The sequence below is a fragment of the Choloepus didactylus genome, chromosome 3, assembly GCF_015220235.1.
Source record: "Choloepus didactylus isolate mChoDid1 chromosome 3, mChoDid1.pri, whole genome shotgun sequence".
Classification (NCBI taxonomy): domain Eukaryota; kingdom Metazoa; phylum Chordata; class Mammalia; order Pilosa; family Megalonychidae; genus Choloepus; species Choloepus didactylus.
Window position 1 is genome coordinate 91,280,170 of NC_051309.1, and position 13,735 is coordinate 91,293,904.

General features: G+C 38.0%; 1 protein-coding gene across 9 annotated transcripts in view; it reads right to left on the bottom strand.

Moving 5' to 3' along the window:
* The window catches only part of WDFY3 (WD repeat and FYVE domain containing 3), a 364,802-nt gene that overhangs the window by 268,902 nt on the left and 82,165 nt on the right, over nucleotides 1-13,735 (bottom strand). For all 9 annotated transcript variants that reach the window (XR_005215912.1, XR_005215911.1, XM_037830163.1 and 6 more), the window contains exon 3: nucleotides 4,629-4,728. The gene's annotated coding sequence lies outside the window, so the exon portion shown is untranslated. The remainder of the gene's footprint in view (nucleotides 1-4,628; nucleotides 4,729-13,735) is intronic.

Consider the following 13,735-nt stretch of genomic DNA (forward strand, 5'->3'; position numbering starts at 1 on the left):
AGAAACGGAGATGTACATTGTACAATAAATGAACTAGACTTGAGAACACTACAATCAACAGCAGCAGGTTACACTTTTTTCTCAAGTGCTCATGGAACATTCCCGAGGTTAGACCACATATTGGGTCACACAGGAAGTCTCAACAAATTTAAAATATTGACATTATACAGAACACTTTCTCAGACTATAATGGAATGAAGTTGGAAATAAATAACAGGCAGAAGGTAGTAAAATTCACAAATATATGGAGGCTAAATAACACCCTCTTAGAAAACCAGTGGGTAAAGGGAGAAATTAGTAAATACCTCAAAGCAAATAACAATGAAAACACAACATATCAAAAATGGGATGCAGCAAAGGCAGTGCTAAGAGGGAAATTTACTGTCCTAAATCCCTATATTAAAAGAGAAGAGAGAGCAAAAATTGGGGAATTAACTGTTCACCTGGAGGACCTAGAGAAAGAACAGCAAACTAACCCCAAAGCAAACAGAAGTGAAGAAATAAATAAAGATGAGAGCAGAAATAAATGAAATTGAGAACAGGTAAACAACAGAGAGAATCAACAAAACCAGAAGTTGGTTCTCTGAGAAAATCAATAAAACTGATGGACCTAGCTAAGCTAACAAAAAGAAAGAGGGAGAGAGAGAGAGGGAGAGGGAGACGATGAGTGGATGCAAATAAATATGAACTAGACAACTTACATGAAATGCACAACTTTCTAGAAAACCATAAATGACCAGCAGTGACTCAAGAAGAAAGAGATGACCTCAGCAAACCAATCACAAGTAAAGAGGTTGAGCCTACCATCAAAAAGCTCCGAAAAAAGAAGAGCCCAGGACCAGATGGCTTCACATGTGAAGTCTACCAAGCATTCGAGAATGAATTAGTACCAATCCTGCTCAAACTCTTCAAAAAAATTAAAGAGGAGAGAAAGCCACTAACTTATTCTATGAAGCCAACATCACCCTAATATGAAATCAGACAAAGATACTACAAAAAAAGAAAATTATAGACCAATCCCTTTAATGAATATAGATGCAAAAATCCTCAGCAAAATACTCACAAATCAAATTCAGCAGCACATTAAAAGAATTATACACCACGACCAGGTGGGGTTTATTCAAGGTATGCAAGGCTGGTTCAACACAAGAAAATGAATTAATGTAATACACCACATTAATAAATCAAAGCGGAAGAAACACATGATCATCTTGATCAATGCAGAAAAGGCATTTGACAAAATTCAGCATTCTTTCTTGATGAAAACACTTAAAAGGATAGGAATAGAAGGGAACTTTCTCAATATCATAAAGGCAATATATGAAAAACTCACAGCTAACATCGTACTCAATGGGGAGAGACTGAAAGCTTTCCCTCTAAGATCAGGAACAAGACAGGGATGCCCATTGTCACAACTGTTATTCAACATTGTGCTGGAAGTTCTAGCTAGAGCAGTTAGGCAAGAGAAAGAAATAAAAGGCATCCAATTGGAGAGGAAGAAGTAAAACTTTCACTGTTTGTAGATGACATGACTCTATATGTAGAAAATCCAGAAAAATCCACAGCAAAGCTACTAGAACTAGTCAATGAATACAGAAAAGTGGCAGGCTACAAGATCAACAAGCAAAAATCTGTAGTGTTCCTATACACAAGTAACGTGCAGCAAGAGGAGAAAATCAAGAAAAAAAGTCCATTTACAATAGCAATCAAAAGAATCAAGTATTTAGGAATAAACTTAACCAAGGTCAGAAAAGACCTTTACACAGAAATCTACAAGAAACTGCTACAAGAAATTGAACAGGACCCCAAAAAAAATGGAAAAGATACCATGTTCATGAATTGGAAGACTAAATATAGTTAAGATGGCAATTTTACCTACACTGATTTATAGATTCAATGCAATACCAATTAAAATCTCAACAACTTACTTTGCAGAAATAGAAAAACCAACAACCAAATTTATTTGGAAGGGCAAGGTGCCCCGAAGAGCCAAAAATATCTTCAGAAAGAAGAACGAAGTGGGAGGTCTCACACTACCAGACTTTGAAGCATATTACAAAGCTACAGTTCTCAAAACAGCATGGTACTGGCATAAGGACAAAGATACCGACCAATGGAATAGAATTGAGTGTTCAGAAAAAGACTCTCACATCTACAGACAATTGGTCTTTGATAAGGCAGTTAAGCCAAAGCAACTGGGAAAGAGCAGCCTCTTCAATAAATGGTGTTTGGAGAACTGGATATCCATTTCCAAAAGAATGAAAGAGGACTCCTACCTCACACCTTATAAAAAATTAACTCCAAGTGGATCAAAGACCTAAACATAAGCACTAAGACCATAAGACTCTTAGATCTTGTGATAGGAGGTAGATTCCTAGACCTTACACCCAAAGCGCGAGCAACCAAAGAACAAGTAGACAAATGGGATCCCCTCAAAATCAAACACTTTGGTACATCAAAGGACTTTGTTAAAAAAGCAAAAATGCAGCCTACACAATGGTAGACAATATTTGGAAACCACATATAAGAATAAGGGCTTAATATCCTGAATATATAAAGCAATCCTACAACTCAACAACAGAAAGACAAACGACCCGATGACAAAATGGGCAAAAGACATGGACAGACCCTTTCTGAAGACGAAATACAAATGCTCAAAAACGTATTAAAAAATGCTCAACTTCATTGGCTATTAGGGAAATGCAAATCAAAACCACAATGAGATACTATCTCACACCTACCAGAATGGCCATTATCCAAAAAATAGAAAATGACAAGTGCTGGAGAGGATATGGAGAAAGAGGCACGCTTATTCATTGCTGGTGGGAATGCACAATGGTGCAACCACTCTCGAAGACAGTGTGGAGGTTACTCAGGAAGCTAAGTGTAGATCTGCCATATGACCCAGCTAGATACATACTCAAAGGAACTGAAAATTAAGACACAAATGGACATTTGTAAACTGATGTTTATTGCGGCATTATTCACGACTGCGAAGAGATGGAAGCAGCCCAAATGTCCATCAATGGACAAATAGATAAACAAACTGTGGTATATACACATGATGGAGTATCATGCAGCTGTAAGACAGAACAAAGACATGGAACATATAATAACATGGATGAATTTTGAGGACATTACGTTGAGTGAAGTTAGCCAGAAACAAAAGGACAAATACTGTATGGTGTGTCTAATATGAACTAACATTAGTGAGCAAAATTTGAGAGTTAAAAGCTGATAACCCAAGCTACCAGGAGATAGAAAGAAAGTAGAGACCAGGCATTGATGCTGAAGGACTACAGAATGTTCAGCAGGATAGACTGTATAGATCCAGAAATAGATACGATAATACTGTGTGATGGTAGCACAACATTATAAGTACATGGAACAAAGATGTCTGAGAAGAAAGCTGAAAGAGGTGGGATAGGGGAATGTATGATGCCAGAGGTAAAGATGGATAATGAAGACTGGGACTGTATAACTTGGGAAAAACTGGAGTGGCCAATGACTGTTACTAAATGTACAAATATAAAAATGTTCTCACATGTGGGAGAACAAATGAATGTCAACCATGCAGAGTGTTGAAAAGGGGATGGTATTTGGGAAAAAAACATAATCAAAGCAAACTGAAGTCTGTGGTCAGCAGCGGCATTGTAGTATTCTTCCGTTGAATGTGGCAAAGGCAATGTACCAAAGTTGGATGTGTATGAGAGGAAGATATAGGGAAAGGATATGGGATTCTTGGTAGTGGTGTTGTTGTTTGTCCTTACTAATATATTCTATTGTATGACACTTTATTTCTCTTTTTGTTATTATCTTTTTTATTATTCACCAAAAAAAAAAAAAAAAAAAACTTTTTCATAGTGAAAAAAACAAAAACAAAAAACTGAATTTAATTTAAAAAAAAAAAAAGGATTAATAGGAAAGATTAAAAGAGACAAATTTGACCAAGGTGAAATAAAAGGGACATGAAAAAATGCAAAGCAAAATAAGCCTCCAGGATTTGGACTCGGAGAAGGAAAAGAAGATACATGCATTTAAATAACATATCCAAAACAAGAAGCAATATGCCAAATAATAAGCAGAGACCCTTAATTTCAGTGACCAAATGGACTGAAAAGATTTTTCAAATAGGAAAAAAAAAAAAAAAGCTATAAGCATATTTGCAAAACTTTACAAAAAAAAGTTTTTTTAACAATTCAAAAAGATTTTTGAAATTAATATAAGCAAGGGGTTTAAAAATGCTGAAAAGACTATATATAGTAAAAGTAAATATCCTACCACTGGGCCCTAGATCCTGTCTTCAGAGTCAATTATTGCCATTAATTTCTTGAATATTGTTGAAAAGATATGTCATACAAGTATAAGCATACGTGTGTGTATATATTTATAATACACATATGCCTTTAGTCTTAAAAATAAATAATACCTATGAAGATACAAACATTCCATATTTCCTAAATATGATAATCATAGTAATCAAACTTATAATGGTAGCATTATAAATCAAGCCAATTAAAAAAGCCATTTCTACTCACAAGTCATTTACATTCTTCATTAACCAATAAATTTAATGGTAGTAAAGATTAAAAACAAAACCCCACTAATATCTTTTCTTATACACTAACCTTTAGGGCATTCCTTGGATAACAGGTTCTGAATGTGGGAGCACAAAAAGGCCCATTCCCTTGATGGTATTTTACTCAAGACTTGAAATCTGGGCTCCAACTAGAAAGGGGAAAAAAGATTATGAATTAGTCCCCAATTCAGAATATTTTACTCAATACAGGTAACCCAGGTCCACTAATTATCCCACAAAGCAGGGATTTTCAATCCTGGTTGTACATAAGAATTGGGAAGCTTTAAAAATAAAACTGCTGATGCCCAAGACCCACCCCACTCCAATCAGAATATCTGAGGCTAGAGCCCATCCATGGTTTTTAAAGGTTCCCCATTTGATTCTACTTGCATACAGGGTTCGGTACACTGCCAGAGAAATGTAATATGATATTTTAAGAAAGTCACTCGTAACCTTTTTATCTTGTTACTAAATCATAGCCAAGTATGAGAAATGCACCTTTAAAATTCTAAAGGCTCCTAAACCCAAAGTATTCTTAATGCAGGACAAAGTGACAATGGAGAGCCCACAGTGCTGCACTCAAGAGGTACTCACCTAACATTCTCTGGACAAACCTGCTCTAGATAAGTGCACTATGGAAGGAAAAGATCAAATGCTGGAAACTCCTTTGAATCGTCCCCAGTGACAAGGGAGTTACATATTTAATGGCACCCAAAACTGTATTTAAGTTCTAATAATCAACATACAGATACAACAACTACTGCTTGGTTGCAAAAAATCAGAAGTGATGTGAACAAATTCAACACCCAGCAAGTGACATAATACCTCGTTTTATAAGGATTTTAACCTAGGGTGCATGGAAGAGCTTAACTCTGTGTTATCCAAAACGATAGCCAACAGTCAGATGTGGCTATTTAAACTTAAATTCAAATTAATTTAAATTACGTTTTAAAAATCCAGTTCCTCAATCACATTTGTCACATTTCAAGTGCTCAACAGCCATGTGTAGCTAGTGACAACTATATTGGACACACTAATAGAAAGCATTTCTATCATCACAGAAAATCAGGTTGGGTAATGCCAGCTTAGAGGTAAATAAACTCCTGTACTGTATGGTAACTTTGCAGGTATACATATGTGCTAGGAAGATGACTTTTATGTAACTCTCAAAGATAACCATCTATAATTCACTTGCCAATGTCTAAGCCCCCAGAAGATCAGAAAGAGCTTATTTCCAAAATAGTTACCTGTTTAAAAGAGCATATAGCATCAACTGTGGCATGTCCTACTCACAATCACAACCTTTCAACCATCACATCAAGACAAGTGGAACTACTTTTAGTATAAAAGTTTCTGCCCACTCACCTGAAGTTGGCATGGGCCTGAGGCTTCACTGGTTTGGTTTTGTTTTTCAGAGAAGAAAAACTAGTCTTTAATCATAAACAGAAACAGATGTCTCCTTTGCTTTATTCTCCCTATCCAGTTTCATTAACTACTAGAATTACCCAAGATGCTTTGCCTCCCTCTAAACCCCAAATCCCTGCTTTTCTTGCAATGGGACCCACAACAAACTAATCTGTGTAAGTATCAAAATTCATAGAGTTGTACATCAAAAAAGAGGCCAATTTTGCTAGGCAGCCCCAGGGAGGAGCAGCTGGGCACAGCAGTGAAGAATACAATGACACCGGCCCCACCACAATCAAGATGGTAGTGAGATGCTTCAGGGCTCTGTATGGGACAGAAGGTTTGAACAGCACACACAACTAACAGAAACATCTTTCTCAAAGCTCCAGAAAACAAAGGATTACAATAACAGACGGAGTATCAAATCAAGAAAAAGGCAACTTTAAAATGGCAGGATTTTGTGGTTCCCTTGCTGTTCCTTCTTCCATTCCATCAATGGCTCAGTGCAGAGCTGGCCTGCACAACCAGTGCAGGTCTCTGGTCCTGGTTCTCGAGGGAGCCATGTAACCCCTGTGCACATACTGGGAGCATGTATGTCTATGCCAGTCAGTATGATGACAGCCTGAGGGACTGAATCTGAAAACCTGTTGCAGGCTCACCATCCCAGAACTTGCCCTGCATGTAGAGGGAGCTCATGAGCTCTCCTACAGAACGAAGGAGGAGACCAGTCAAATCACAGCTCCCTAGGCAAAGGAGTGCCAGCTGTACAACATACAGTACAGTGCCAGAGACCATGAGGAAACACTGCTTCCTAGGAGAATAAAGATATTTGAATAAATGTAAATAGGGGAATTCCTAGGGCCACATGTCCAGGGCAAGGCACAACTGCAGAAAAAACCAGGCAGTCCCTATGCTTTCATCTCAGGCTGTTCTCTAAAGTCATTGTATGGTTAAACTCTGAAGGAGAGCACAGACACAGGCCAAACTACAAAGACAGAGAAAAGGGTTTTCTTTCTTCTCTTTTCCTTTTATTTTTTAGCTTTGGGCATTAAAGGAAATGTAAGTCATAACACTAGCTGGATACAAGCTTAAGAAACAGATGACTCAGAGTCTAAATTCCAGAAAAAAACATATTGAAATACCAAAATGTCCAGGCTGCAAAGCAAGTTTATAAAACACAAAGAAATAGGAAGCAGTTGCCCATACAAAGGAGAAGATTAAAGCATTAGAAATCGTTAACAAGGAGAACGAGCTGGACCTGAGACATACCAGACAAAGACTTTAAAAAATGGCCCTAAATATGCTCAAAGAGCTAAAGGAAAACATGGACAAAGAAGTAAAGAATATTAGAAAAATGACAGATGAACACAAAGAGAATATCAACAGAGATTGAAATTATGAAAAGGAAATAAACAGAGCTGAAGACCACAGTAACAGTAATTAAAAATTCCCTAGAGGAGTTCAAGAGCAGACTGGTACTGGCAGAAGAATCAGTGGTTGAAGACAATTGAAATCTGAGAAGCACAAAACAAAAAGAATGAACAAAAGTGCATAGAGCATGAAGAACCCGTGAGACACCTTCAAGTGCACCAATTTATGCATTGTGGGAGTCCCAGAAGGAAAAGAGAGAGAGAAAGGGCAGAGAGAATATTTGAAGAAATAACGCCTGAAAACTTTCAAAATTTAATCTGACACAAACATACACATCTAAGAAGCTCAACAAACTCCAAACAGATAAACCCAAATAGACAAATGCCACAACATTATAATCAAACTGTCAAATGCCAAAGATAAAGAGAAAATTTTGAAAGCCACTAGAGAGAAGCAATGTGTCTTGTACAAGGGATCCACAATAAGACTAAATGTTGATTTCTCATTAGAAACCATGGAGGCAAGAAGGCAGTGGGAGGACATATTAAAAGTACTAAAAGCAAAAAATTGCCAACCAAGAATTCCATATCTGGCAAAACTGTCTCTCAAAAATGAGAGTGAGATTAAGACATTCCCAGATAAAGAAAAGCTGAGGGAGTTGTCACACTAGACTGGCCTTGCAAGAAATGCTACAGGGAGTTCTGCAGGTTGAAAGGACACTAGGCCATAGACTGAAGCCACATGAAGAAAAAAGGATCTCTGGTAAGGGTAATGGCATCAGTAAATATAGATGACAGTACCATTGTATTTTTGGTTTGTAACACTACTTTTTACTTCCTACAGGATCTAAAAGACAAATGAATAGAAACAATAAATCAATGGTTTAGACGCATAATATATAAACATGTAATCTATGATAAGAATTACATAAAGGTGGGAGGATGGAGGGATATAGAAACATAGTTGCGTACACCGCTGAAATTAATTTGGTACCCCCCAAAATGAGATTGTTATAAATTTAGGATGTTCAATTTAAGCCCCATGGTAAAAACAAAGAAAATATTGGGGAATATGCAAACTCACAAAGACAGAGATTAGAATAAAGAGGTTACCAGGGGTGAGGGGCAAGAGAATGGGGTATCAATTTATAATTGGGGAAAGCAAATGTGGCAAAATGTTAAAATTGGTGGATCTGGATATCTAAGGGGGTGGAGGTATGTTGGAGGTCTCTACATGGGATTTATATTATTTTCGCAACTGTCCAGGTTTCAGATTATTTCAAAATAAGAAGTTTTTTGTTTTAAAGGTAAATTTTACTGCATGATAATCTAAAAAAAAAAAAAATAATAATAAAAATTTGAAAGCAGTACAATGAAGAAAAAAAAAAAAATAAACTAACAAGGAAGCATTCTCTAAAAAGTCAGGGCAAAATATTTGAGAGTCTGCCAAGGAAGATATGATCAAAAGTGGATTCCGGGTCAATATAATTTTGGGTTTTATATCTGGTTTTATCATTGATTCAGAATACGGCATTAAATCAATAACCCATCTTGGTATTTCTCTTTGATTTTTCGGCACACAGCTTGACAGAAGATATCTGAGGATGCATATAAAGTCCTAAATGCGAAGATGGCGGACTGGTGAGCTGTATGTTTTAGTTACTCCTCCAGGAAAGTAGGTAGAAAGCCAGGAACTGCGTGGACTGGACACCACAGAGCAATCTGACTTTGGGCATACTTCATACAACACTCATGAAAATGTGGAACTGCTGAGATCAGCGAAATCTGAAAGTTTTTGCGGCCAGGGGACCCGCGCCCCTCCCTGCCAGGCTCAGTCCCGTGGGAGGAGGGGCTGTCAGCTCCGGGAAGGAGAAGGGAGAACTGCAGTGGCAGCCCTTATCGGAATCTCATTCTACTGATCCAAACTCCAACCATAGATAGACTGAGACCAGACACCAGAGAATCTGAGAGCAGCCAGCCCAGCAGAGAGGAGACAGGCATAGAAAAAAAAAAACAGGAAAAACTCCAAAATAAAAGCGGAGGATTTTTGGAGTTCTGGTGAACATAGAAAGGGGAAGGGCAGAGCTCAGGCCCTGAGGTGCATATGCAAATCCCGAAGAAAAGCTGATCTCTCTGCCCTGTGGACCTTTCCTTAATGGCCCTGGTTGCTTTGTCTATTAGCATTTCAATAACCCATTAGATCTCTGAGGAGGGCCCATTTTTTTTTTTTTTTTAATCCTTTTTTCTTTTTCTAAAACAATTACTCTAAGAAGCCCAATAAAGAAAGCTTCAAAGACTTGCAATTTGGGCAGGTCAAGTCAAGAGCAGAACTAAGAGAGCTCTGAGACAAAACGCAATAATCCAGTGGCTGAGAAAATTCACTAAACACCACAACTTCCCAAGAAAAGGGGGGTGTCCGCTCACAGCCATCATCCTGGTGGACAGGAAACACTCCTGCCCATCGCCAGCCCCATAGCCCAGAGCTGCCCCAGACAACCCAGTGTGACGGAAGTGCTTCAAATAATAGGCACACACCACAAAACTGGGCGTGGACATTAGCCTTCCCTGCCACCTCAGCTGATTGTCCCAGAGTTGGGAAGGTTGAGCAGTGTGAATTAACAAAGCCCCATTCAGCCATCATTTCAGCAGACTGGGAGCCTCCCTACACAGCCCAGCAGCCCAGAACTGCCCTGGGGGGACGGCACTCACCTGTAACATAGCACAGTCATCCCTCAACAGAGGACGTGGGGTGCACGGCCTGGAAGAGGGGCCCACTTGCAAGTCTCAGGAGCCATACGCCAATACCAAGGACTTGTGGGTCAGTGGCAGAGACAAACTGTGGCAGGACTGAACTGAAGGATTAGACTATTGCAGCAGCTTTAAAACTCTAGGATCACCAGGGAGATTTGATTGTTAGAGCCACCCCCCCTCCCTGACTGCCCAGAAACACGCCCCATATACACGGCAGGCAACACCAACTATACACGCAAGCTTGGTACACCAATTGGACCCCACAAGACTCACTCCCCCACTCACCAAAAAGGCTAAACAGGGGAGAACTGGCTTGTGGAGAACAGGTGGCTCGTGGACGCCACCTGCTGGTTAGTTAGAGAAAGTCTACTCCACGAAGCTGTAGATCTGATAAATTAGAGATAAGGACTTCAATTGGTCTACAAATCCTAAAAGAACCCTATCAAGTTCAGCAAATGCCAAGAGGCCAAAAACAACAGAAAATTATAAAGCATATGAAAAAACCAGACGATATGGATAACCCAACCCAAGCACCCAAATCAAAAGATCAGAAGAGACACAGCACCTAGAGCAGCTACTCAAAGAACTAAAGATGAACAATGAGACCATAGTACGGGATACGAAGGAAATCAAGAAGACTCTAGAAGAGCATAAAGAAGACATTGCAAGACTAAATAAAAAAATGGATGATCTTATGGAAATTAAAGAAACTGTTGACCAAATTAAAAAGATTCTGGACACTCATAGTACAACACTAGAGGAAGTTGAACAATGAATCAGTGACCTGGAAGATGACAGAATGGAAAATGAAAGCATAAAAGAAAGAATGGGGAAAAAAATTGAAAAAATCGAAATGGACCTCAGGGATATGATATAGATAATATGAAACGTCCGAATATAAGACTCATTGGTGTCCCAGAAGGGGAAGAAAAGGGTAAAGGTCTAGGAAGAGTATTCAAAGAAATTGTTGGGGAAAACTTCCCAAATCTTCTAAACAACATAAATACACAAATCATAAATGCTCAGCGAACTCCAAATAGAATAAATCCAAATAAACCCACTCCGAGACATATACTGATCACACTGTCAAACACAGAAGAGAAGGAGCAAGTTCTGAAAGCAGCAACAGAAAAGCAATTCACCACATACAAAGGAAACAGCATAACACTAAGTAGTGACTACTCAGCAGCCACCATGGAGGCGAGAAGGCAGTGGCACGATATATTTAAAATTTTGAGTGAGAAAAATTTCCAGCCAAGAATACTTTATCCAGCAAAGCTCTCCTTCAAATTTGAGGGAGAGCTTAAATTTTTCACAGACAAACAAATGCTGAGAGAATTTGCTAACAAGAGACCTGCCCTACTGGAGATACTAAAGAGAGCCCTACAGACAGAGAAACAAAGAAAGGACAGAGAGACTTGGAGAAAGGTTCAGTACTAAAGAGATTCATTATGGGTACAATAAAGGATATTAATAGAGAGAGGGGAAAAATATGACAAACATAAACCAAAGGATAAGATGGCTGATTCAAGAAATGCCTTCACGGTTATAACGTTGAATGTAAATGGATTAAACTCCCCAATTAAAACATATAGATTCGCAGAATGGATCAAAAAAAATGAACCATCAATATGTTGCATACAAGAGACTCATCTTAGACACAGGGACACAAAGAAACTGAAAGTGAAAGGATGGAAAAAAATATTTCATGCAAGCTACAGCCAAAAGAAAGCAGGTGTAGCAATATTAATCTCAGATAAAATAACTTCAAATGCAGGGATGTTTTGAGAGACAAAGAAGGCCACTACATACTAATAAAAGGGGCAATTCAGCAAGAAGAAATAACAATCGTAAATGTCTATGCACCCAATCAAGGTGCCACAAAATACATGAGAAACACTGGCAAAACTAAAGGAAGCAATTGATGTTTCCACAATAATTGTGGGAGACTTCAACACATCACGCTCTCCTATAGATAGAACAACCAGACACAAGACCAATAAGGAAACTGAAAACCTAAACAATCTGATAAATGAATTAGATTTAACAGACATATACAGGACATTACATCCCAAATCACCAGGATACACATACTTTTCTAGTGCTCATGGAACTTTCTCCAGAATAGATCATATGCTGGGACATAAAACAAGCCTCAATAAATTTAAAAAGATTGAAATTATTCAAAGCACATTCTCTGACCACAATGGAATACAATTAGAAGTCAATAACCATCAGAGACTTAGAAAATTCACAAATACCTGGAGGTTAAACAACACACTCCTAAACAATCAGTGGGTTAAAGAAGAAATAGCAAGAGAAATTGCTAAATATATAGAGACGAATGAAAATGAGAACACAACATACCAAAACCTATGAGATGCAGCAAAAGCAGTGCTAAGGGGGAAATTTATAGCACTAAACGCATATATTAAAAAGGAAGAAAGAGCCAAAATCAAAGAACTAATGGATCAACTGAAGAAGCTAGAAAATGAACAGCAAACCAATCCTCAACCAAGTACAAGAAAAGAAATAACAAGGATTAAAGCAGAAATAAATGACACAGAGAACAAAAAAACAATAGAGAGGATAAATATCACCAAAAGTTGGTTCTTTGAGAAGATCAACAAGATTGATAAGCCCCTAGCTAGACTGACAAAATCAAAAAGAGAGAAGACCCATATAAACAAAATAATGAATGAAAAAGGTGACATAACTGCAGATCCTGAAGAAATTAAAAAAATTATAAGAGGATACTATGAACAACTGTATGCCAACAAACTGGATAATGTAGAGGAAATGGACAATTTCCTGGAAACATATGAACAACCTAGACTGACCAGAGAAGAAATAGAAGACCTCAACCAACCCATCACAAGCAAAGAGATCCAATCAGTCATCAAAAATCTTCCCACAAATAAATGCCCAGGGCCAGATGGCTTCACAGGGGAATTCTACCAAACTTTCCAGAAAGAACTGACACCAATCTTACTCAAACTCTTTCAAAACATTGAAGAAAATGGAACACTACCTAACTCATTTTATGAAACTAACATCAATCTAATACCAAAACCAGGCAAAGATGCTACAAAAAAGGAAAACTACCGGCCAATCTCCCTAATGAATATAGATGCAAAAATCCTCAACAAAATACTTGCAAATCGAATCCAAAGACAAATTAAAAAAATCATACACCATGACCAAGTGGGGTTTATTCCAGGCATGCAAGGATGGTACAACATAAGAAAATCAATCAATGTATTACAACACATTAACAAGTCAAAAGGGAAAAATCAATTGATCATCTCAATAGATGCTGAAAAAGCATTTGACAAAATCCAACATCCGTTTTTGATAAAAACACTTCAAAAGGTAGGAATTGAAGGAAACTTCCTCAACATGATAAAGAGCATATATGAAAAACCCACAGCCAGCATAGTACTCAATGGTGAGAGACTGAAAGCCTTCCCTCTAAGATCAGGAACAAGACAAGGATGCCCGCTGTCACCACTGTTATTCAACATTGTGCTGGAAGTGCTAGCCAGGGCAATCCGGCAAGACAAAGAAATAAAAGGCATCCAAATTGGAAAAGAAGAAGTAAAACTGTCATTGTTTGCAGATGATATGATCT